The 27739-nt window shown below is 41.0% G+C and overlaps 1 long non-coding RNA gene across 1 annotated transcript in view; it reads right to left on the reverse strand.

The window, feature by feature from the left end:
* Positions 1-27739, reverse strand: part of LOC148538922 (uncharacterized) — a 95487-nt gene that overhangs the window by 37775 nt on the left and 29973 nt on the right. Inside the window, exon 2 of the long non-coding RNA XR_015871254.1 lies at positions 15112-15243. This is a non-coding gene — a long non-coding RNA (uncharacterized LOC148538922). The remainder of the gene's footprint in view (positions 1-15111; positions 15244-27739) is intronic.

Below are 27739 nucleotides of genomic sequence, written 5' to 3' on the forward strand. Positions count from 1 at the left end.
GGAAATCATCAAGCAAATGAAGTGAAGTATTCCTCCTGATGATTTTCTTAATTTCCCAAGCATGGCTATTATTCTGGGTAAAAAAGGAAGTGGAGTGTCCGTTAACCTCAGATGTATCATTACTTCTTTTCTTTTCTTGAAGAAGTGTACATCTGTCTACCTTACTTATTTCAATATATGCCTGTTTCAAAATATTTTTAGGTAACCTTGTTCTGACAGAGATAACATAAGCTCAGCGGCTTGTTTCTCAAAACTTTCCATTGTTGAACAGTTACGCCTGATTCGTAAAAGTTGACTCTTTGGGATGTTATTTTTCCATCCCTTCTTATGCGAACTTTTATAATTGAGATACCTACTTTAGTCCACTGGTTTAACAAAAGTTTCCGTAACCAGTGTATGATCCCTGACAGAGATGGCAACATCCAAATAGCTAATACAACTGGTGCTGTGAGAAAAGGTGAACTTAAGACCAAAATTATTGTGATTTAAACTATTTGTGAAGGCATGCAGTGATTCTAAATCCCCTTTCCAAATTATAAAAAGGTCATCTATATATCTGCCATAGAGGACGAGGCTCTCCCCGAACCCGCTGCCCCACACATGTTGCTCTTCAAAGAGCCCCATGTATAGGTTGGCGAAGCTCGGAGCGAACCTCGTCCCCATGGCAGTCCCCAGTGTTTGAAGATAAAACTGTTGATCAAATAAAAAATAATTATGTGATAAAATAAATTTAATGGAATGCAGTAAAAAGACTCTCAGATCATCTGACAATGTACCATCTTTTTTTAGATAATCCACAGCATTAATGCCTAAATCATGTGGAATGTTAGAATAAAGAGATTCTACATCACATGTTAATAGATGATATTCTGGATGCCACGTTATTTCATTTATCAAATTTTGAAAATGTCTAGAGTCTTTTATATATGAATCCAATTTAACCACATGATTCTGTAGAAAATGATCTATAAAAAAGATAAATTATTAGTGAGTGAACCCACCCCCAAAATAATAGGATGACCTGGGGGTGCAACTAGTGACTTGTGTATTTTAGGTAGAAAATAAAAAGTGGGTGTGATAGGGTGTAAATTATACAAAAAGTGAAAAGTTTCCTTAGTTATTACCCTTTGTTCCAAAGCTTCCTCCAACAACATTCTGAGTTGTCTTTGGAAAAGGGTGGTGGGATTGTCACACAACTTCCTATAGACCAGTTCGTTGTTTAGTTGTCTTAATGCTTCCATTACATAGTCAATGGTATTAAGAATGACAATCCCACCGCCCTTATCTGCGGGTTTGATGACAACAACTCTGTCAGCATACAGACACCTCACAGCCTTTCTCTCTCCAAAATTTAAATTATCTCTTACATGTGTCTTTTCTGCCCACTCACACATATCTTTAAACTGGTCCAGTGTGGTTTTGTAGAAACTATCTATATATGGGCCCTTAAATTGCAACGGATAGAAATCCGATTTATTTTTAAATGAGCCTTTTTGGTAATCATAAATTTTCACACTTTCTCTATTTTCCTCATTCCCAATTTCTGTCTCGTTCTGTAAGGAGTGCAGAATATCTACAATCATATCATCCTCCTTATCAAGACAAATTGGCAAGGTGTCCTGTATATTACCTTTTAGTGCTTTCAGGGCAAAGTACCGTTTTCGACATAATGTTCTAACATAGCGGTTTAAATCAACAAAGAGACTAAAGAGATTTGGTTTTGAAACAGGGGCAAAATGAAGACCCTTCTCCAAGAGAGTCAGTTCATTATCATTAAGCACTTTGGATGAGAGGTTATATATACCCCTTCCCCTTGTTCCTACTTTAAGCGGAGACTTTTTGTTTTGTTTTCTTCTGCCTCCTCTTGTACCTCTATATCTCTTACTCTGTCTCTTTTCTGACTTTTGGGTGTTACACCAAAAGGTCTGTGGAGATTTCTGCGCGTCCCCAAAAAAACATTATTTTGGGGGGATTGTTCAAATTCCTCCTCTGTCTCAGAATATTTTGAAACTCGCCTAGAATTGGCTTGTGCTGTAAAGTTTCTACCTCTCGAAGGTCTGTGATGTTCCAACATCTCAAACCTATTTCTGTGTGAATAATCTAAATAATTACTATTCTTTCTTAATCTCTCCTCATAATTTGAGTTCCTTCATATTTGATTTCTATTATTACCAAAAGCTTGTTCTCTCCTAGGTTTATCTACAAATCTGGGCATATATTTCTTATTATACTTGGCTTGCATCAAATTTTGCCCAGTTTTATTTCTGCCCAATCTATTATAATTATGAACCTCTCCTCTCTCATAGTCTTTTGTATCTAATTCCATTTTCTGTTCTTTTCTTGATATTAATAAATGCTCAAATTCTTCTAATTTTTGATTAACCGTCAAATCTCTCTCCTTATATTCCTGACTACCTTCAAAAGCTTTTAATATATTATAAGTCTTTTCTATCTCAACCTGTATTCTTTCTACACATTGTTCCCTATGTCTAATTAGCAATTTCATTAAACTTTTGGAACACAAATCTAGAATATTATTCCAATTTTCTGTGAACTTAGTATCCTCCTTAAATGCGGAGGTTTTCAAAACCCTTAGGGGGTGTGGGATCAGGTCACTATCAAGATATTTCTGGAGGGTGACCTGATCCCACCAGTGTCTAGTTTCATCTATGCACAGGTTTTCTAGTTTATTAAACAGCCTGTGCATATCGGCTGTATCACTAATCCCTTCTTCTGTGCATACAGGGATTTTACCCTTCAAAAAAAGATTCCTCCTTTCCATTTGATCTGTTATGCACCTAAGTGATGACATGACTGGGAAAGGCAGCCCAATCAAAGCAAACCACTAGAGAAAACAACAGTAAAGAAAAAACCAGGCGCACTATTCCCAATCACGAAAAAAAAAATATATAAAATAATACAGTAATATTAATAGTAATTTAATCTAAAGCTGCTGCGATGTATAAAGTTTGGTGAAAAACAGTTATGAGATTCCTCCCCACAACGAGGCTTGGATTGTTGCCTTTGGCGCATGCGCATAGCGCCACCCCCCTGTGATAAAAACCGGGGAAACTAAACTGTGCAGATACTTCTGAAGAAGCCGCTGACTGTCACGAAGGTGGTGAAATGCGTAAAGACACTGCATTTTGGTTTCAAAACCAGCTGGTAATAACTTTTTTTCTCCCGGGAGAACTGTGAGTAAAAGTTTACTTATACATGAGGATTGGATGTCCTTGGTGCCTGATTATACACAGCTGTGGATCGAAAGTAAACCTTGTTTTGAATCCTTACTCTTTGCATGAGAGGAAATCCCTTAATGTGCATGCAAATGTGTAATAACAAGTGAATATATCTTTAAGAGATTTGGAAATTCTGCTGCATGCTGCATGCTATTCTGAGAACTCTCTGCTACAAGCTGTGATATTGGCGTTGTTACTAACATCTAATGGGATTAGAGTTTGCATGCTGCTTTAATAAAATCTTTTTTGCATGCTATCTGAATAACGCTTTTACTAACAAAGGCAACTGAATAACACTTCTATTAACAAAGGCAACCGAAAAACTAATAAACAGCTATATATGTAAACAGGACCTACTTTTTATTATTGATCCATTCATTTTTGATGGCTTGTTGCTTGTTTTTTAACAAATTGGCAATCTGACTGTTATTTTTAAGAGCCGTGTGTATATATATATTTTTTGTCTCTAACAGAAGGAGAAATTGCTATTATCGATGCTGAAAGACACATAGCATCGCCATATATACTGATATATGTGATATATTAAATCCGGATATTGGAATATTTTATTACTGCAGTTCTCTTTTTTCTCTTGGGTTGAAATAGGTTATTGATCTAACCGGCCGGTTATAGATATTTTTTTATGCCTAATTATTAATGTTTATATGCATTATTAGTGATGTGCTTATTCAATTTTAAATGATATCAAATTAAAATGTTTTTGATCTAATTAGCGCTGTCATCCATTCTTTCTAGGCATGGAAGAAACTTATCTCTCCCCGCTTGATGGGGCAGAAGATATTTATTGTGTATGGTTTAGAATCCCTGGGGGTGGGCAAGTCATGTCCAGAAATATAACACACATTGCACCTACTCACGCTCTTCAAACGCTTAAACTAAACTCTAGGAATGTAATGGGCTTTAATATAATGAATGAAAAAGAAAAAAAGCACATAAGTATAGATTTAAAATAATATTCCTACGAAACTTCCATCCGAAGATCGGAGATGATTCCATCCTTAAAGATATCTTGATTAGTGAATGTATTTCAATCCCATACCAAAGCAAAACCACAGCAGTGGCTATCAGACTGGGTAAAAGCTTGCCCTGAATACACAGTGTTTTATCCATTCAGTCACTCTACATTTTCTTAGATATACAGTACTTGTACAAATGTATGACCTCATATATACTTTATTATAAATTAGACCTCTGTTTAATTATATTCTGTTCTAACTGAAAGAAGATCAATGTTCAGGATTAATCAGTGTTAATGTTAAATGTATTTGAGTCATTGAAGAAACTCCTCTACAATGCAATTAGTTACTATATTGTTTTCTGGATACAAGTGGCCATCTTAACAACTTTTGCATTTTGAATGAGAGGACTTATTGCTAACTGAATTTCTGTAATGTCATATGAACATGTACGTTTGAACTGCTTCAATAAAATAATTTTTTTTAAAGATATAGTACAATATAAATTTTTACAACTGAAAAACTAGAGTTTTTATTGATGCCATTCCAGTGACTGTTACCTTCTCCTTTATAATTTTATGTTAAATCTTGTCTAAGTTTTTGTAACTTATTGGATGCTTTCATAACTTTTAATAGTATTTTGTCTGTCAGTGAGTAGTTATACCGTCTATACAGCTGTCTTTATGACATTTCTTGGACAGCAAAAGGTTATGTGCTAGATATATTCTCCTTTATCTCAACAATTCTTCATTATTTTATTTTTTTATCATTTACAGCAAGTTTAACAATAATAAAATAAAACTCTGACCTCTAGTTTGGAATGTTTGTTATAATGTTCATTATCGGATGAAAAGCTGATCTGTAAAGTTATACATATGTTGATCATCAGGATGAGGAGGCATGTTTTGACTGCTGCAAAAAAAGTTATTATGCCAGTGGTCTATGATTGTATTTTATTTTTTGCTATGTCATTATTTTACATTCTTTATTTTTGTATATTTTTTTGAGAAACTTAACATGTGAGTCACCTAATGTAAAATCTAAAAAACTACATTAATTTCTTAAATGCTAAGGATGATTGGGACTCGTCCTCTGCACTGCAAGATATCACAGAACAGAAACATATTTACATGTCTACCACCAGTAGTTACTGTCAGAAGAAGGAGAGACTTTGTGACTATCAAATCAATGCTCTATGACATCATCTCATCAAGGTTCAATTACATTTTCAATAACATCTCCTTCCAGCCACTACACACTGAAACTCTTTTAGAGTCAGGGCACGACACAAGTGAATTAAAAGTGGACCAATTCAACTTATCCTTGCATTTACAACTCAGGGACACCATTGTTTTTTCAAGAATGAACTCCCTTCTTTTAAGTTATATGCCAACTTAGTAGCTATTGTCTAGTGATCAGTCTGGTCACTAGACAATAACCCTCTTCATTACAGATATCATTATGAAGTCCAAGGAAAGGGGGAGTATTATGGCTTCAAAGATGGAGAAGCATACATATTTATAAAAAAGGCATCCCCCTCTTTCAAATGATGTCACTTCTTATTGGTTATTGTCTGTTGCTCTTCTGTGACCCCAGAGTCAAGGAATCAGGAGAGCAATAACTTAGCACAGACAGGCTAAACTCATTTTAAAGAGGGGAATCCCTTCTTTCAAACAATTTGCAACCATAGTAATTAAAATAGCACCCCGTGCTAAAGAAAGTGATAAGTGATCTAGAGATATGCAGGTTTTAATGCCCTGATCTCTCTCATCCTAGCTTCAATAAACTCAGGGGTGTCTTCATGTGATATGTTAGCATTTACTTCAAACTATTAAATAAATTCATTATCATTTCAAAGTGCAAATTTTATTATGAAAATCTACATGTAGAATCCTGCTTTTCACTGTTTTGAAAAACTGGATCAATAGCGAAGCAAGAACCACAAAGTATTTCTTAAAATTAAAGAAAACCAGCTGCGCACTCCTAAATAAGCCGATGCTACTATAAAAGTAAAAATATATTTATTGCCACAATCCCATACACATATATGCAAATATACATAAAAGACAATAGAAAAAAATTTGCACAAAACAAGTAATACAATAAATGGTAAGTCACTATCATGAGCAACTGTATCAAATAAACAATGTCCCAGAATAAATAGCAAAGTATCTCTCTGAAAAACAAAAATATGAACGACATTTGAGAGAGTGTATAACATAATACTGATGAACGAATGTATGTTCAATATTGGAAATATATGTACTCCTCTATGGATGTTTAGGATAGTCCTATGTATTAAAAATAAAAAATAAAATTTTGAGTTCAATTATATTAGTAGTGGATAATTACCACATCCATGTAGCATTCCTGTTTGTAAAGAGGCTACTGCTGCTTCGATCCCCATAAAGTGTCCTGGTTTCCGATTCCAATGTCCAGCGTGTATTGGGCTTACATGCAGTAAACTTAATAAAAGCTGTTATATGTGGTTTCAAAGCACCCACCGTTCTTATGTCTGGTCTGGATATTTGCTGGTAACAATTTTGATCCCATCAAATATAATGGACTATGGTTCCTGAGAATAACACCAGACTGGGGACGCCACTTGTGTCTGGTATTAGAGTAGTATGTTACCATAGGGTGGCTGCTGATAAATCAGGTTGTCCCATGCCGGTATCTCTAAGGGAGAATGGACGGCAAGTAGCAAAGGATATCATCCGCCGGGAGTGAGTATCAAATATATTCCAAGGTATCTATTTCAGGATTTTTTATTATTGTCTTTTATGTATATTTGCATATGTGTGTATGGGATTGTGGCAATAAATATATTTTTACTTTTATAGTTGAATCGGCTCAATTAGGAGTGCGCAGCCGGTTTTCTTTAATTTTAAATCTTTTGGAAATAATACACAGTTTTCTTAAACCGGTAGCTGCAGCCAAGTAATTTGATACTCTATGTCACAATCCTGGCTAGTTTTTACCTTTTGTGACTAACCTCTGCCAGCTGCTCCATGGATCTGTGTTTGTAATTCTCCTGGGACATCTGCTCTGGCTGAATCATGCTGGCTGTGACATCTCTGTGTGTGCAGACTGCTCTCCTCCCCACACTGATTAATCACCTGGACCCTGCTCTGTCTGTGAGCATTGCTAGTCTTAATTGGAATAACAGGTGTGGTCCTGATTCTCAAGGGCTGTAGAGATGATTACTCCCTCTGCATGTTGTGCCTTGCTCCACTCAGAATGCCACTGCCAGACCACCTGTCTGTATCCACCAAATGCTGCCAGACTCTAGGTATATAGATCCTCCTCTAATAGCACTCAGTGCTTGAACATCTCGTTACATCCCATGGTGTACAACTTGTGCTATAGCTGTACTTCTGAGTACCAGTGTGTCCCAGGCTCCTGCTGGTTCCTAGATGAGTGCTATCTTTAAGCCTGCTACGTTCAGCTATCCACGCTACCAGCCTCTCACCTACGGCTCCCAGGCCGCTCCAAGTAGCCTCCACGCTACCAGCTTCTCCACATGGCTCCCAGGCCACACCAAGTAGCTTCTACGCTACCATCTCTCACCTACGGCTCCCAAGCCACTCCACATAGCCACCCAGCTACCAGCGTCTACCCACGGCTATCCAGCCACTCCATGTAGCCACCCAGCTACCAGCATCTACCCATGGCTATCCAGCCACTCCATGTAGCCACCCAGCTACCAGCATCTACCCACGGCTATCCAGCCACTCCATGTAGCCACCCAGCTACCAGCGTTTACCCATGGCTATCCAGCCACTCCACGTAGCCACCCAGCTACCAGCATCTACCCACGGCTATCCAGCCGCTCCACATAGCCACCCAGCTACCAGAGTCTACCCATGGCTATCCAGCCACTCCATGTAGCTACCCAGCTACCAGCATCTACCCACGGCTATCCATCCGCTCCACGTAGCCACCCAGCTACCAGCATCTACCCACGGCTATCCAGCCACTCCATGTAGCCACCCAGCTACCAGCGTCTACCCACGGCTATTCAGCCACTCCACGTAGCTACCAAGCTACCAGCATCTACCCACGGCTATCCAGCCGCTCCACGTAGCCACCCAGCTACCAACGTCTACCCATGGCTTCCCAAGTCACAACAAGTAGCTTCCATGCTACCATCTGTCTGCAAGCCCATCTACTAGTAACCCGACCAGCTCAGTCAGCCTTCCTGCCAGTCCCAGTCCGGTTCCTCCAAGTCCACTTGCCTAACGGCTCATTAGCTGCACCAAGTAGCTTCCATGCTACCATCCATCTGCAAGCTCATCCACTGGTACCCTGACCAGCTCAGTGAGCCTACCTGCCAGTCCCAGTCCGGTCCCTCCAAGTTCCTTCTGGTCTCACTCCAATGTTTCAAGTTTCCAGTTCCAGTCACTCATTACCAAAGTCAGTTCTCACTGCTACCCACTTCTTATATTAAAAGAGCTATTCATGTTATCCATGGTTCCAGTCCAGCCAGCCTCCAGTGATTCCAGTTCATCACCTGAGACAGGTAACTCACTAGCACCAACTGTGACAGTATGTTCAAGCCTAACGATGGTGGTGGATCAAGCACCTAATACTGGATCAAGTACTTTCCGTAACCTAATAACTCGCTTGGATTCACAGGAGGCGGTACAGCATCAAGTACTACAGCTTCTGCAAATTCTGACTAACCGGCTAGATGATACCCAAATCTTACCTGAACCCCTAACTACTTTCCATCAACTGCTGGAACAGCTACAGGCTCTACTCAGCAAAATCTTTCAGATCATTCCTGAATTTCTTAGAGCTACCTCTGTCTCAACTAAAAACTCTGTCTTGGAATCTCTAAGAACCAAAGATTCTTCCATGCCAAGTAAAGTGAGACTTCGAAGTCACCCGTGCTCCAAGCTCTCTGAGGCTGAACGCCAGCGGTTTAAAGATTTAGATCTCTGTCGCTATTGTGGAGCTTCTGACCACTTTATCAAAGGCTGTCCCCTTTGCAATTTCAGCAGTATAACAATGTGTCAACGTCTCAATGCCTGTTCCGGTCCCATCCCGGATTCTGCCTGTTCCGGTCCTGTCCCGGATTCTGCCTGTTCCGGTCCTGTCCTGGATTCTGCCTGTTCCGGTCCTGTCCCGGATTCTGCCTGTTCCAGTCCTGTCCCAGATTCTGCCTGTTCTGGTTGGGGACTCCAGTTGGCAACCCCAGGAGGGGTCTCCAGAGTCTCAACCCCAGGAGGGTCCTCAAGTCTCCTAACCCAAGAAGGGGTTTTGAGTCACTCACCCCAGGAGGAAGTCTCTGTCCTTGCATCCCAAAAGGGGGGTTCATGTTCCATACCCCAAAAGGAAAAGTCGAGTCAGCTGCCCCAGAAGGGGATTTTTGGTCCCATACTCCAACAGGGAGTGTCAAGTTCTGTACTCCAGGACGGGACAGTAAGTCTCTCACCCCAGGAGAGGGTTACAAGAATTATGCCCCAGGAGGGGGTCTCAAGTCTCGCATCCCAGGAGGGGGTTTCAACTCTCGCGCCCCAGGAGGGGGTCTCAAGTCTCGCACCCCAGGAGGGGGTCTCAAGTCTCATACCCCAGGATGGGGTTTCTAGTACTATTCCCCAGGAGGGGAATTCAAGTGCCTCATTCCAGAAGGGGATCTCAAGTCTCGTACCCCAGGAGGGGGTCTCAAGTCTCGTACCCCAGGAGGGGGTCTCATGTCTCGCTCCCCAGGAGGGGGTCTCAAGTCTCACACCCCAGGAGGGGTCTCAAGTCGCACCCCAGGAGGCGGTCTCAAGTCTCGCACCCCAGGAGGGGGTCTCAAGTCTCATACCCCAGGATGGGGTTTCTAGTGCTATTCCCCAGGAGGAGAATTCAAGTGCCTCATTCCAGAAGCGGATCTCAAGTCTTGTACCCCAGGAGGGGTTCTCAAGTCTCATACCCCAGGATGGGGTTTCTAGTACTATTCCCCAGGAGGGGAATTCAAGTGCCTCATTCCAGAAGGGGATCTCAAGTCTTGTACCCCAGGAGGGGGTCTCAAGTCTCACAGCCCAGGAGGGGGTCTCAAGTCTCATACCACAGGATGGGGTTTCTAGTGCTATTCCCCAGGAGGAGAATTCAAGTGCCTCATTCCAGAAGTGGATCTCAAGTCTCGTACCACAGGAGGGGGTCTCAGTTCTTGTGCCCCAGGAGGGGGTCTCAGGTCTCATGCCCCAGGAGGGGGTTTCAAGTCTCATGCCCCAGGAGGGGTCTCAAGTCTCACACTCCAGCAAGGAGCCTCAAGTATCACACCCCAGGAGGTGGTCTCAAGTCTCATGCCCCAGGAGTGGGTTCCAGGTTCCAGTTCCCAGGGAGAAGTGTCATGTAGTACTAATCCTGTTCAGCATCTCCTGAAAATATCATTCCAGAGAATGACAGTTTCTGTAGCCTGTTCTCAGCCTCGAATGTTGAAGCTGCTGTCTCTGGCTCCTCAGGACTCCTTCCAGTTCCTTTAGTTGGTCCAAGTACCAAACAGCTGTCAACTTCAGTTGTTTTGATTCCTCAACAATCAGAGCATCCTCAAGTCTCTTCCAGCCCTGCACTTGAATGTGCTCCACAATCCTCGAACACACAAACTTCATTGGATACTCCAGGATGCATATATTTTGATGGGGACTTATCGCAATACTTTGCATTACTGGAGCAATATGCTGCAATCATGGAAGAAGATCCAGCTTGAGGTATCACTCCTACCAACTTTACTAAGTACCTTCTCTCTTCCTTTAGAGGTAAGGCGTTGGACTGGGCCCATCCTTTCATCGAGTCTAAAGATCCAGTGCTTCTAAAAATAAAGACTTTCAGTGAAGCTGTTATTAAAGAATTTGGTCTTAAACCTGTCAAACGAAATTCTAGTGAAATTCTCAGTTCTGAAAATCGATCCAAGCAGTCTGTCAGTTCTACTAAGGAATCATCCTCTGCTGAGTCCTCCCCTTCCCTGAAATCCGAACAAGGTCAAGTTTTCAAGGGCCAACGTGCAGAATTCAAAGCATCCAAGGAGACTGGCACTATAGAATCGGCATCCCTGAACATGAGATGTGTGCCCACCTCCTTGTCCTCTTCATACTGCGGTACCTCACAAAACACCATCAAAATTGGTTATTTCGCTTAGTTCCTCCCAGGTGTCCTATCAATGTTCAAGTCCTACTAAACCTTGGATTTTACATTTAGATACTGACTCAGAGTCTGAACTCGATCCTGCATATGATAATTCTCCATTCCCTGAAAACCATCTGCCATTTGACCCTGTCCTTTCCAGTCATGTATTTCCACAGGAGTTACCAGAGATCCCATGTCCGTTGGTTGGCACAAAATGTTCTCGCAGCAGAAAGAAGAATTGACGAAGGTCTTGAACCATTCCCTTTGAAGAATTTCCACTCCTGGTATCCCAATAAATGTAAGAATTAAGAGAATGTCTAAAGAGATGTTTCTAGAGTGATGGTGTCCCTATGTTTGAAGCTCCTGTAATGTCATGTTTGGAAGAAAGTTTTTTAGTTTCCTGGGTGTCTCATTTTTTCATGTTCTCCTATGTATTTATTTGGGTGTTCGGAGTCCACCCATGAAGAGGGGGGTACTGTCACAATCCTGGCTAGTTTTTACCTTTTGTGACTAACCTCTGCCAGCTGCTCTATGGATCTGTGTTTGTAATTCTCCTGGGACATCTGCTCTGGCTGAATCATGCTCTCTGTGTGTGCAGACTGCTCTCCTACCCACACTGATTAATCACCTGGACCCTGCTCTGTCTGTGAGCATTGCTAGTCTTAACTGGAATCACAGGTGTGGTCCTGATTCTCCGCTCCATGTAGCCACCCAGCTACCAGCATCTACCCATGACTATCCAGTGCTCCACGTAGCCACCCAGTTACCAGCGTCTACCCACGGCTATCCAGCTGCTCCACGAAGCCACCCAGCTACCAGCGTCTACACACGGCTAACCAGCCGCTCCACATAGCCACCCAGCTACCAGCGTCTACCCACAGCTATCCAGCCACTCCACGTAGCCACCCAGCTACCAGCGTCTACCCACAGCTATCCAGCTGCTCCACGTAGCTACCCAGCTACCAGCGTCTACCCACAGCTATCCAGCCGCTCCACGTAGCCACCCAGCTACCAACATCTACCCACAGTTTCCCAAGTCACAACAAGTAGCTTCCATGCTACCATCCATCTGCAAGCCCATCTACTAGTAACCCGACCAGCTCAGTCAGCCTTCCTGCCAGTCCCAGTCCGGTTCCTCCAAGTCCACTCGCCTCATGGCTCATTCGCTGCACCAAGTAGCTTCCGTACTACCATCCATCTGCAAGCTCATCTACTGGTACCCTGACCAGCTCAGTCAGCCTACCTGCCAGTCCCAGTCTGGTCCCTCTAAGCTCCTTCTGGTCTCACTCCAACGTTTCAAGTTTCCTGTTCCAGTCACTCAGCACCAAAGGCATTTCTCACTGCTACCCACTTCTTATATTAAAAGAGCTATTCATGTTATCCATGGTTCCAGTCCAGCTGGCCTCCAGTGATTCCAGTTCATCACCTGAGACAGGTAACTCACTAGCACCAACTGTGACACTCTAGTTATATAGGTTGTACCAGGTGAGCGCCAGTGCCAGCATAAGTTTCATTGTTGCACAGTATTTATTGGTTGTCAGAATATAAAACTAAACTAAAAATTTTATTTTAGTCAACTTTTTTGCAATATTAATACAAAAATACAGTATGTGGGTATATTGTATTTGCCATATCAGGAGATATGCGCAAACTACTGTACTGTATCGCTATTTTCTGAATAAACAAAATCTTCTGACAGAATAAGGTATTATTTGTGGGTACTGCATAAAAATATTACTGTTATAGATGTTGAAATGGGATCATTCTAAAACATGCCAAAATAGGCTCAGCACAGGGTTGAAAAAAGCATCAGTGTTAAAGAAATTAAAATAGATCATAAATCAGTAAAATGATAAATATACTCCAGCACAGGTCCCCCATCTCCTCTGCTTCCTCATTGGCCACTCTGGAAATTAGTCTCCAATATAAGGCACAGGCCCTCTCATAGGGAATGCTGTCCTGATTCACATTGATGTTTGTACAACCCTTTCTTTATAGAACGTTGAGCTTTGACATTGGATTCACACTACTATTGTTGGACATTAGCTGAAAGTGCGAGCATGGTTATTTGCTTTGGGAAAATTAGACTAATGGAACTAATCTTAATTGGCCTCTTTAGTGTACCACCCCTTACACTCACTGCACTCCTGAGAGATGTGATTAGACTCTATAAAGCTTAGATGTGTGCATAGACTTTGTGTAGGAAATTGTTATTTAGTAATTATACTGTAGATAAATTATTCCCTAACCTAAAGAAATATACCAGGTAGAGATTTTAAAAAGCACAATATTATTATTATTTTTTTAATTAACTAACTGCTTAATTACAGTTACAAACATTTTACTTATCTTCCTTTGTGAATAATATGGAAAATAATTTAAATATCCCACCAGTAGTTTTGCTAGATTGCTAGGTCATCCAAAGACAGATGAATTTCATATTCAACATTGAAAATTAAATATGTTAAAGTTGTTCAGTATATATATTGTATGTAGCTAGATTTGTGTGTATATACATGGATGTATTTATATGTGTAACAGCAGTTATTGACTTTTATCTGGAAAGAAAAAAGTGAAATGTTCAGTCTTTGGCAAATATCCTTAGGGGCCTATTCATCATCACTTAATTTTCACAAAAGCAGGTGAAAAAGTACATTTTCACTTGCAATTGTGAAAATGAAGTATTAGGGCCATTCATTAAGAAGGTAAAGCAGGAGATATCACAGATATCTCCTACTTACCTTCTGTTTGCGGAATGGCCCGCTATACCCATACACTAGTATGGGGATAGAATTCCTCAAGCTCTGAAAATATTATATTTTCAGAGCTTGACTGCGGGAGCATTCGCCATCTTCCGATGGCGAGTACCCATGCTTGTGGATCGCTAGTCGCTCTTCCCAATGGGAAGAAGGTCCGGGTTGCGAGAAGGGATCCGGATTCCTCCGCCCCTGTCTGGCTCCTTCCGCCGGATGTCGGGGCTCTCGTGCGCATGCGTGACCTGTAGGTCACACATGCGCACCATTGTCACTACTCCGATAGGAGCAGTGAAAAGATTCACTGCTCTGAAAGAAGCAGTGAAGCCACTCGCGGGGGCAGCTGATTTCACATCAGCTGCCACCACGTCGTAGCAATGCTGAATTGCTCCGGTGGCCACTATGAGTTAGAATGTTAATTATCGGGGTCCGTTCGGACCCCGATAATTAACATCATGAATAGGCCCCTTGATCTCTTCACTACTGAGCCTTTTATTTTTAACCATGTGTTGCGCCTACAGTATTTTTTATCTTTTTGTGATGGCCACAAGAATGCGACATCAGTGCTGGCAGTTTATCTGTGCAGTATGAATGGAAATCACACCCTGTCTTATTTTCAGCAGACTTTGTATTTCCCAAAAATTTGTTGATTTCAAAGCACAGTAGCAGAATGTGGCACAATACCAAATAAACGTTATAGATAACATGGATTGTCATTCCTTGCCAAAGGTCTTCTGCAGAAGATGGCACTAAAGTTCTCTTTATATATATATATATATATATATATATATACATAAAATGTGGGTCCGGCACTCACAAACAAATACTTCCAATATGCCTGGGTGCCAATCCATGTGGTAAATGCAAGGATATAGAGAATTGGAGGGAACTCAACAGGACTCAGCAGCGTAATCAATAACAGACCAGACGGAGCCAGTAAGAAGTGACAACGTTTCAGCATGCTAACACTTTTATCAAGACGTACAAATAGTGTACAAGACAAAACTTATATAGACATCTACTCACCCTGTGTCCATTACCTCCACAAGCTCCCCAGCCACTGCATCTGTCGATGACAACACACACATGGGACCCACCAGCGCTCGAGACAGCCGGGGGGGTGTGGTCAGAAACCCATGCTGTCACCATGACAACAAACTAAACAAATAAAGAAAATTAAAAAAAAATTAAAAAGACAGTATGACAAGGATGTAGGGATAGAAATAAAGACTGCGCGTGTCCACCCTATGTGATGAGAACGTTGCAGTCCTGATGCAATCACTAGTAAGGCCAACTAAAAGATAAACATATGTGTAATCACATGCAGAACACAAACCTAGATGCAAGTACTACATGTGATGCTGTGACCATAAGTGTCTGTGCAATAGTATATATATATATGGTGACACAATAAAGAATTTGTCAGATGGTGGATAGCTGTGCTCAATAAATGTTCCCTGGATCTCATGACCTTAGTAGTAGAAGAGTCAGCCAGGGAACTCATGGCAGTCAGACATAAAATCACAGAATTTTCTAACTCCAATAAAACAGTCTTTCTATGTGAAAAAATGAAATGTGAACAAGAGAAATTGCAACAACAAGTGAATACATATAAAAAAGAACTTGTCCTCTTTAAGAAACAAAAATTTTAAGTGGTCAATAAAGACTATGAGGAGAGACGTGTATATCGTTGGTTATCTGGAGGCTCTGAAATAAAAACACAAGGATATCATAGGCCTAAGACTTACACCCCCAGAATGAAGAGAGACAACTATTCATCTAGTGATTTGCCCTCCACGTCAGGAGATGAGAGTGTCAATAGTCAAGTAAGATCCTCTGGACAAAGACCCCCTTTAGGGGTGAGGACTCGTGCAGGACGAGGGGTGGCAGAAAACACAAGAGAAGAGGAGGTCAAAGGCACCATAAAAACAACAGGGGGAGAGGCCGGAAGAAATTAACCTTATATATAATCTCTCTAACAGGGTCTTAACTGAAGTAGAAGTCAAAGTACTGAATAAGGGCCTTGGTTATGTACCTACCAAAAAATTCAATACATTTAAATGGAAAATTGATCATCAATATCTCTCCAGACAATTGAAATTAAGAGATTATTTTGACAATAGAAATCTTATACAAACCCAAAAGGATGTGAATCCTTTCAAAGTAAGATCCAATTTTGATCCTCCTACGAATAATATAGCTATTAATAGTTATTTGAAATACTTGGACACCAGTATTAGAGGTAACCTGAATGAAGAAGTCAGATTCAGAAACAACTTGAATAAGCAGGAATGGGCAGCACTAAAGGATCTGAGTATGTACAGAGACATTGTGATAAGACCAGCAGACAAGGGGGTGGGGTGGTGGTGCTTAATGTAAAGGATTACTGTGAAGAGATTTACAAACAATTATCCGATACATCGTATATGAGAAATTGAAGAAAGATCCCACTGACATATTCAAAAACGAAATTGATGTCCTACTTGAGGTGGCTTGTAATGGAGGGATTATCACGCAAGATATTTGTAAATATCTGATGATGGAACATCCGCGAATACCATTACTTTATACTCTACCGAATATCCATAAAAGCCTCACCCACCCCCCTGGACGTCCTATAGTCTCTGCAAGAGACTCACTTTACAGCAATATCTCCTGTTATCTGGATCACCATCTCCAGTCTTGTGTACAGGCAGGTGTAACCTATTTAAAAAATACTACAGAATTTTTACTGTGCCTGGCAGATTTAAATATCATTCCATCTGGTACTTGGCTGTGTACATTGGACATAGCCAGCCTGTACACTAGTATACCGCATATAGAAGGAGTAGAAGCTGTTAGGAGATTAATTAACAATAACAATTTGTACTCAGGACCCAACAATGACTTCTTTATAACACTATTAGATCTCTCTCTGAGAAGGAATTATTTCTACTTCAATGGACACTACTACCAACAAAAAAGCGGATGCGCCATGGGTTTGCATGTGGCTCCAACTTACGCTAATGCTTATATGGCAGAAGTTGAAAAGGAATTTTTTTTCAATAGAGATACAAGAGACCATATCCTTTTCTTTAAAAGATACATAGATGACGTTTTTCTCTTGTGGAGGGGGACGAGTAATGATCTGATTGATCTGATAGATAACATCAATACAATGGATCATCCAATCAAGTTCACCTACCAAATGAGCTTGGAGTCTATACACTTTTTGGATGTGACCATCTCAGTGAAGTATAATAAAATTTCAACTAGGATTTTCTCCAAGCTGACTGATAGGAACACATTCCTGAGAGCTGATAGTTTCCATCCGAAATCAACGATCCAGAGTCTTCCGTATTCCCAATTACTGAGAGTCAAGAGGATAACTAGTGATGAAGAAATTTTAGAGGAAGAAATGGATAAGATGTTGAAAAAGTTCCAGGATAGGGGCTATTCTGCTATAACATTAAGAACAGCTAAAGACAAAGTTGAATGTATTGAAAGAAAAGATACTTTACATCATAAGGAGAAGGAGAATGCCGCTGGTGTGATTAACTGGGTACACACTTACGCTACAGCTCATCAGAAAATTAGGAAAGTGAATAACCAGCTTTTGCCACTCATACAAAATGACAGAGATTTACCCGGACTCAAGAAATCTAGAATTAGGTCTTGTTATAAAAGGGGCAAAAACATTAAAGATTGGGTGGTACGCTCTGATGTAACAGAACACAATCTAATATCAAGTGTTTCATGCAAACCTAAAAATGGATGCTACAGATGTGTGGGATGCACTACATGTAGTCACATGATTACAGGAAGGCATTTTTTTCACCTGCACTCAGGATTAAAATTTGAGATACGACATAGATTATCTTGTATGAGTTAATTTGTTGTTTATCTTATAAAATGTCCATGCGGTCTATGCTATGTTGGGAAAACCATGCGCTCATTTAAGGAGCACATGGCCCTTCATAGATCGGTTATTAGGTCAGCTATCAATGGTAAAATCACAGAGCAGCCTGTAGCTAGGCACTTTGCCGAATATAAGCATAACCTATCAAGCCTCAAGCATATGGTAATTGGTCATGTGCCATATGATGGGAGAGGAGGTGAAAGGAATAAAAAGTTGTTGAGATTGGAAGCGAAGTGGATCCATCTTTTGGACACTGTCAGACCCGAGGGACTAAATGACCAGTTAAATTATAATATATTTCTTTGAAGATGTTTTCACATTGAGGGACATGCGCTATATGTATATATAACATATTCCTTGTAGCTCATCTATATAATGTGGGCTTCTATCTCTATGTTATTAGCTTCAAGTGCATAAGTGATTTGCTTTTAACCTATGTCAGTTTATATGTTTATGTGTCACTTTTTTGTCTTTAATATAGAACACTGTCCAGTGGGCGCCGGGTTGCCATGGAGACTCTCTAGTCGGGTGATGCAGTGACGCATTTCCGGTGTTTGCCGGAAGCTGAGCTCATGAGGCGGAGGGAAGCCAGCGGTGACCAGACGCAGGCCGGATAGTATCATGGGGATATAAGGTAAGCACTTATGGTGTATTTTCTATATATGTAGCCTGATGAAGGGCAATAAAGACCAAAACGTTGCTTGAAGGACCTGTGCAGTGTCGTTATTTGTTGATCAAGACCACAGAGTGCCGCTTATTGGAATATATTTATATATATATATATATTTATAATGGAATGGGTATGATACCGGCTGTCTGGATGCCGCTGGTCACAATACCGACAGCGGCATCTTGACAGCCAGAATCCTGACACCCATAGCAGGTAATTGTGTGTTTTCCCTACCCAACCCCTACCCTACCCCTCCCTCCCCAGTGCCTAAACTTACTCCCCCATTCCTAGCGCTTAAACCAAACCTCCCCCTCCCCACACCCTAAACCTAAGACCCCCTCCCCCTAGTGCCTAAACCTAACCTCCCCCTCCCCGCATCCTAATCCTAACCCTCCCTCCCGGCTCCTAACCCTAACCCTCCCCCTAATGCCTAAACCTATGCCTGCTACCTAACGCTACCCTCCTCCTGTACCCCAATACTTACCATATATATATATATATATATATATTCACTTTACATATTTATTCACTTTTATGTTCATTGGTTTTATTTTATTTTCTGTGGTGTATTTGGTATATTGGTATATAAGGGAAATGACTATTTGAAAAAGGCACTCCAATGGCAGCCATGATCAAGAAGAGCCTTCCCCCATCCCTGGGCTCTTCATCTAATTCTTCCCTCTAGTGCTGGATGCGGGTCAGATGTTCTTTGATCACACACTTCTGCAACAACTTCTCTGGCTGGTCTCCATCCACCCAAAGGTGAGGGAATGAACACTTACCAGTGCATTTGTTTGAACTCACTATCTGTGGTCATAATGCATATATGGAGCGTGTGTCTTTCTCCATCCTACAAGTAAAGGGATAAAGAAAACCACTCTCCCCAATGCATACTAAGGACTATATTCAATTAGAAGCGAAAAGCCATTTTCTGCGAAAAAGTATCGCCGATTGCGTCTTTTCGCCAAGTTGAAACTTATCTCCATATTCAATTCCAGCCGCAGGTGAAAAAAAGTGTACAATTTTTATTTTTGGGTGCAAAGGTGGGGAAACCTCTCAGAACCTCTGGGACAACCCCCTAAAGGTCAACTGTGTGAAAAATCCAGGGGAAAAACTTAAGAACACCCCAAAAAAGTACTTTCAGTTTGGGGCCAAAAAGCACAAAGTGGGGGGACAAGTAGAAAAATTAGCGAAATAGACTTCTTGGGGGTCTGCAAGGATGGGTCAGGTGTTTTTATGATTGCAGGTGCTTGCAGCAGGTGCGTTTTTCACATTTTTTAAAACTTCACTTTAGAGACTTTAAAATATACTAGTACCCCAAATTTGACATGTCTACTTATTTTACAAAAAAAACCTGCTTAATGCCATTCTTTACCACTTGTGAAAAGACGCTAACAAGAAGCTATTGAAACAACTTAAGTACCCAAACAGTTTTATTAGGGTTATTCAGACACATCTACATTGATCCCCAATGTTACTGCATCTTTTTGGGGGGTTCAGGCTGGTTTCCCCAATTCTGACAGCACTTTCCGCCTATTCTGAATTTGCCGCTTGCCATTTTTGCATGTTTTGCATTTTAATACAGTGAATATGGGGACATACACGATAAGTTTCCATGTCCAAAAGACGCGATGTCGGCAAAAAGTCCAGCAGGCGAAACTTTTTCGTGGGTGCGAATCTAAATGAATACCGCCCTACGGGCCATATTCAATTAGTGGCAAAAACTGACATTTTTTTCGCCATTAGCGAAAACGGAAGTTTGTCACCAAAAAAAGGCAACATTTTTGACAAAAAGCAGGCGAAAACCTGGTGAAAGAAAAAACTGGTGTCCAAGGGGTTCTGAAAATGTAATCCCCAAATTTTTAGCTAAAAATAGGGATTTTGCATTTTTTTCTCCTGGTCTGGGATGGAGAAAACTTTTTCTAGGTTTTTTTGTCGCCTTTTTCCGTTCTCGTCTGTTTTTTTGGCAAAACTTTCAGTTTTTTTGGTGAAAAACATCCGTTTTCGACGCTAATTGAATACGCCCCTAACTTGGGGTGCAGCATTAAAATATCTGGTGGTTTCCATTCTGTCCTGAACATGTCTACCACTGTTATCTTGTGCCTATATGCTGGAAAACACACTGGACAACATGCTGCCAATCTGAGAAAAGACTCTCTTTTTAAAGTGAAGAAGATACAAATAACAACCAATCAACCAGTAGCTATCATTTATCTAGTACATTCTATAAAGTGATAGGTAGAAGTTGATTAGTTGCTATGGGCAACCTCTACACTCTTTAGAATATTTGATATATTTTCCTCCAAGTCAGCAGGTAGGTATATATACTAAAGTGCGGGTTTTTAGAAGTGTAGATGTTGCCCATAGCAACCAATCAGATTCTACTTAACACTTATATGGCACCTTTTAAAAGTTAACAGCTAGAATCTCCACTTCTAAAAACCTGTACTGTAGTAAATATACCCCCAGGAGTGAGGAGATCAGCAGACATGGGCCCTCATTCAGAGCCGGACGCTCTGAGTAGAGCGCACGCTCTGAATGAGGGCCGTCCTCCATAATTATGGAGCGTCCTCCTGGACGCTCGTATAGCTGTGGGTCACCACCCACAGCCTATATGAGCGTGCAGGTTGATGGCCGCGATGGTCTTGACCATCGCGACCATCGCCACTGCGAGCCGGAGCCTGCGGTTGAGTTTCTCAACCGCAAGGCCTGGAGTGATTTTGCATGAGTGATGTCAGTGGGCCGGCTTCTGACGGTAGGCGTTCCCTTGGGAACGCCCCCGTCTGGGAGGCACGCCCCTGGCACGCCCACCAAAGGGGGCATGCTGTCAATCAACATCGACAGCACGCCCCCTTTGATCAGACACAACGAGCGAAGGAAAGTCCTTCACTCGTCGCGTCTGGCGCATGCGCACGACGGAGCTCCCACCGTCGTGCGCATGCGCAGTGCACACCATCGACCCACTTGCGAGCGGACAGCCGCTTGCGAGAGGGTCTGAATCAGGCCCATAGTTTTCTCATAAAAACAGGCAGCATGCAGGAATAAAAGCAACAGTAGAATGTGAGTGGATCTTCTGGATATCCTGAAAGCTGGAGCCCATCTCAAGTTGTCATTAATGGTGATTTACTTTAGAGTATGTTATTCAAAAATGACTGGATCAGTTGAATGAATCATTAATGAAATTAATTATTTCTTTCATTCTTGTGCAACATGCAATCATGGTAGGAGAAATGATCTCTTATCTGAGCAGGCTGAGTTTGAGTGACAGCTAGACAAGCTTGTTATGCAGAATTGCACTGTGTGGATTCCGGGCTTTATACACAGAGGCAGGGCCAGTGTGATCCTCATAGTTCAAATTACATCAGACTCAGCTTGTCAAATGCAGATACCCTCAGGACTCCGCCCTAAGTATTTGGGAGCTTTATGTAAAGGAGTAGGATGCTAAAACGTTACTTTGAGACAGATCTGCAGTGAAATATCAGCTTAACACTTAATTTAGTTACCTTTATGGTTCATATTGGAGCATTTAATATTTGAGCTTAGGATCCTCTAAATGATGCTCACTCTGAGCTGCTTAAGATTAAAAAAATAAAAATAGCAAAACAACACATTTCACAATCGTTTAATTTCAGCAGATTTTTTAAAGTTATGTTGCAACAGTGCATAAGCTTAATCCATTGCTCCTTTTGTAATATACAATATAAAAAAAAGATAATTGAGCAGATGAGTGAAATAAAAATAAATGAAAACGAGGTAAGCATAAGGACAGAGGGGGTGATTGTCCTTTCATGCAACTGGCAACAAGAGATTCTACCTTTTCATTTGTTCTACTAAATTAATCTAATCAGCATCACTTTCAGGAAACATTTTCACTTAATGAGATGAGAAGTGCCAACAAATTTGTATTCCTTCCACAATTCACTGGCATTCGCTTGTATCTGGCAAAGCAATCTCTACATAAAGCAACTGCCTCTGACAATATTGTAATGGGCTTGAAAAGCAGAGTAGTGGATATAATACTGCACTATGTATTATGGCAGTTTCTATATCTACAGTATGTGACACTGTATAATATGCCTACAGTATGTGACACTGTATAATATGCCTACAGTATGTGACACTGTATAAAAATGCCCTGTATAATATGCCTATGTGACACTGTATAAAACTGCCCTGTATAATATACCTATGTGACACTGTATAAAACTACCCTGTATAATATACCTATGTGACACTGTATAAAAATGCCTGGACTTTGGAAATGAAATGAATGTTCTTTGGCATTATTGCATACATACTGACTGTACCTCTAGTGAGCCCAAAAAGGCTCTAGTCTAGAATGGTAAATTAAGACAATACTAGGATTTTGGACCAGTCACTTGAGCCGGTCGTTGCAGGGGTTTTTTTTTTCTATCTTCACCCTCTCTTATACTCTCTCTACCTCTCTCATTTCTGTCCCTCCTGTACTGTCTGCCTCTCTCACATCTCTGTTCCCACCATCCATCTTTCTCTCATCTCTGTCACCCCTCCCTCTATTTTTTTCTCTGGACAGGATGCACCTGTTTCCGGGGTTTTACCACATTTTCCGTATGCACTATTGTCCTGGCCCCCGGGCTCCAACACGGTGGGTAATGTCAGCTTTTGCTTCTACTACATCGCCTGCTATGAGGGATCAGTGGCCGCCGCGTCACTCTGCACATGTGTTAGTGCATCTCGCCCTGGAGGAGATTTACTAAGACTTGGAGAGAGATAAAGTACCAACCAATCATCTCCTAACTGCCATATTACAGGCTGTGTTTGTAAAATGACAGGAGCTGATGGGTTGGTACTTTATCTCACTCCACTTTATTTCTCTCCAAGGCTTAGTACATCTACCCCTATGTTAGTCTCTTCTTTTCATCTTTGTCCCTTCTGTCTGTTTCTCTCTCTCATATCTGACCCCCTCAACCCATTGGTCTCTCTCTAATCTCTGTCCCCCATCCTCCATCTTTTTCTCATCTTTGTCCCCCTACCCCACTGTTATCTGTCTCTATCTGTGTTTCCCCTCATCCATCTCTGTCTCCCACCCACCATCTCTTTCTCTGTCCCCCCTCCCCCTCCTGCTAACATGCACTGAAGAGAGAAGACTGGGAGCATCCCCTTGGGTGGTGTGGGTTTGCATACAGGCACTAGCAGGAATGCACAGGCTACCATTCTGCCCTCATTGCTCCAGATGCTCTCTCCTCAGTGCATATGAGTGTGCGTAGGTGTTGCCCCTCTATCCCTCTGGGATCTATTGGGGGAGGGGCTCTCCACATCTATATTGTGCAGATGCTAGACAAGCATTTAAGAATATTTTATAGATAAGATGAGGTACACTTGAAAAAGATTGTGTACTACTGTTACATTGTTGTATTAAGGGTATAAGGTTTACATAACAAATTATGACAAAGCCCCTTAAATGATGAAAGAGGTTAAAAGAAAACAAAGTCCCAATCACCAAATTGAGGTCACAATGTATTGCTGTGTTATCTGTAGTGTAACACAATAAAGGTAATCATTCATAACAGTTCAGTTTTGCTATTTATTTGTCTGTCTATTTTCATGCTGTTTTCACATTGTACAGCCTCATATTCCCCTATTGGCACCTTTTTGAACTATTTGTTTTTTTCTCACTGAATCCTGCTTTGCGTGTCTTAATTAGTCTCCCTACCAAATTTGGTGACATTCTGATTGTCAAGCTGCAGGCAGCTCTGAATAAGGGATGTTTAATTATAGCCACCTCCTGCTGACAAAGTTCTGTGATAAAATGCATTTGGGGCATGGCCTGTAATGTGGAGCTTCTCTCAAGCCAGCAGAGTGTGATGGAGTAATGAAGGAGAGTTGGGACAATGCTCACACGGCAATAGTAATACTGTATATGTCTATAGAGCTGAACACCGAGAGAGGCTGGTGAATATTACATAGAGGACCTCCTGCAGCTGTCGTATATAATGGATTTGGTAATATGCTTTTATATCATTTTTATTCTGGTACAAATATAATCACTGTGGAATATAGTATTCATGTGGTTATATCTGTAAATAAAAGTTTCATATATATATAGATATATATGTATATAGATAGAAAGATATATATATATATATATATATATATATATATATATATATTTCAGGCAGGCAGACATACATTGATTACAGTCTACTTACTGACTGTCAGTATTTGTAGGCTGCCGGCTCCTCTGTGCTGGCTGCTGCTGTTCCTCTGTGTATAGTACTATATGTGTGCTGCTTGATACAGACAGCGTCCATTCCTGCCCATGCATGATAGTCCTGGAGGTGCCGTGGTGGGCTGCAGACGGCTTGTTAGCAGAGCCATCAGTAATGACTGGCAGGCTCCGCAAAGGCTTATGGGGGATCTCCCCCATTGGCCATTTTTGTTAAGGTCAAAATACTGCCCGATCGGAGCTGAGCTCCGATCACGGCAGAGAGCTGGCCCTGGGCAAGCTGAGGGGTGGTTAAGGGAATGTGCAGAAGCTGCAATGCTGCAGCTGGGCCAGCAGTGGGGAGGGCGAGGGAAGAGCGGCCGCTGGCCCCTAAAAGGCATAAAAAGGGACCGTCCCAGCAGGACACAGCCGGGTGTCCTGGTGGCCAAATCCGCCCCTGTGTACAGTACATTGAGGGGTTACTCTATTGAGAAGGAACTATAGACATTGTTAAAATGGAGAGAAGTAAAGTAGTAGAACACAATGTACTGTACAGTGCTTACTGGCTTGCAGAGGGGGGCTGACTGCAGCCTCTTACTCCTCCTGCTGGTGCAGCTGGGGTAGTGGAGATCCTGTGGCGAAAAAAGAAAAGTATTGTAAGATTGCCTCAACCCCAATTGGAAAAATAAAATTAACCCCTACTCCCCTATAGCTGAAACACAAAAATACTGTACACAGAGATTGTGCATTACACGTGAATTCCAGTACTAGACTGTAGAAGCACAAGTCAATAGTCAACATACTGTACAGTAGTTATTTTTAAATGATTTCCCAATTTCAGTATTTGTGGGTCTATAAAATATGCAGTACTGTAAATTGTACTGTAGGTTGGTTGGCAAACCTAAATATAGAAATTCTGAGTTGTTGTTCAGTACACTGACTTGGTGAGAGGGCCTGCCCACAGCCTCTTCCTCCTCCTCCTCCCCTTGGTGCTGGTGCTCCCGCTGACGGAAAAAAAATTCAAACTACAATATATCCATACAAAAAAATATAATACAATGATTGCGCACAAAAACTGTAATCATGTAATCATGAAAAGGATAATCACCCTTTTAAATCCAGCATCATAATAATGAAGATCCTGTATATTTAACATTTTGATATATGTATCAAAACAATGAAGTCCTCCTTTATTCTAGGAAAGTTGGTACATCAGCAGCAACACTCACGATGATATAAAATGAAAAAGAACAATCCAATAATGCAAACACTTTTATAATAAAAAGGTTTTTAATATTTAAAAATAAATGCACTCACAAACATAATAAATAGACAAGCATGTAACATAGGGGAGTGTATGGAGGATCAGCATATACTCAACAGGCCAGCTGTTCCAAAAAGGTAGTGTTTAGAGCTCCGGATTCTCCACACTCCTTAGGCCGAGACAGGTGAGCATCCACTCTAGGGACATCCAATACGTAAATGCAGCCACACCGCTAAACGTGTTTTGAACCGGATTGGTTCTTCCTCAGAAGCGTGTGGCTGTACCTTCTAATACACAATATATACCTCCCTAAATCATAATAATAAGGGACAGCTGAAGGTCCTTAAGTCTAGTATTTCCGTGGTGTGCGTTCCACTTCATCAGCTCACGTGACCAGGAAACACATGATCGGATATCCGGTATGTGTTCCACAATACTTCAAGGTCCTAATATTTCCGTCACATGTATTTCGCGTGACTTAATACACGTAAGAAAATGGTCATGTGTGCGTTCCAACAGTAGTTCATTATGCGTGTCCTTTCCGTCACGTGTCTTCCGCTTGACTCAATACGCGTAACCAAATGGTCATGTGTGCGCTCCAACAGTGGTTCATTATGCGTGTCACCACGCTACATATATATCAAAGAATGGAATTATATGCTCTATACTCCGGAAGTATCCTTTACCTCCATATATATAATGGAACATAATAGATATATATAAAACCGTGGTCCATTTTCCTTATTAGGTCATTGTGGTGTCCATAGTCATACAAAACATAAAAGAGAAAATAATACATGAATTAAAACAAGGTATTAGCATAAACATATTAAAACCAATACCACACTAACAAATAAAAAAAATTATTTTAAAAAACATTTCATCTCAAAGTCAGAATTTAGGCCTTTTGGAGCAAGGGTACCTAACTTGTAAATCCAACACATCTCCATTTTTGAAAGCATAGTCTCCAGATCCCTATTCCTCCAGGATGGTTTTGCTTGCTCAATATTCAAAAATTTGCTTATATAACATTCTTTTTGATTATATTTTATTTTAAAGTGTGCAGAAAAAGAATGGGTCTCCAAACCTTTATGGATATTATATATATGCTCAGCGAGATGTGTTTTAAGATTTCTACTAGTCTTTCCTATGTACAATAAGCCACATGTACATTCCATTGCATATATAATATTTCTAGTTTGGCAAGTCAAAAAATCCTTTATTTTATAATTAATACCATTGGCATCAAACTTGAAATTTTACTCATTGGGCTTTTCACAGTCCGACACATCAAATATATTCCACAACAGTGGAAACCCTGTGTTCTGATGTTAAATCTGCTCGTATCATCTAAAGTACTTGCCTTACGATAGATAAAAAGAGAGTTATCTGAAACTTCACTTCCTAAAATGGGATATTTTTTAATTAAATACCAATTCTTTTTAAAAACCTATTCAATCTCTGTGTAGAGGGGATTGAATTGACTGATAAAGACCCATTTGAATTTATCATCCCTTACTGAAATTTTATTTTTTTCCACTAAGAGATCCTCTCTTTTTATTTGATCTATTTTAACTTTAGCTTTATCTAGGCTTTGTTTGGAATAGCCTTTACTTAAAAATCTATTTGCTGTTTCTG

Source organism: Taudactylus pleione, unplaced genomic scaffold, assembly GCF_031769625.1.
Source record: "Taudactylus pleione unplaced genomic scaffold, aTauple2 ptg000032l, whole genome shotgun sequence".
Taxonomy (NCBI): Eukaryota; Metazoa; Chordata; class Amphibia; order Anura; family Myobatrachidae; genus Taudactylus; species Taudactylus pleione.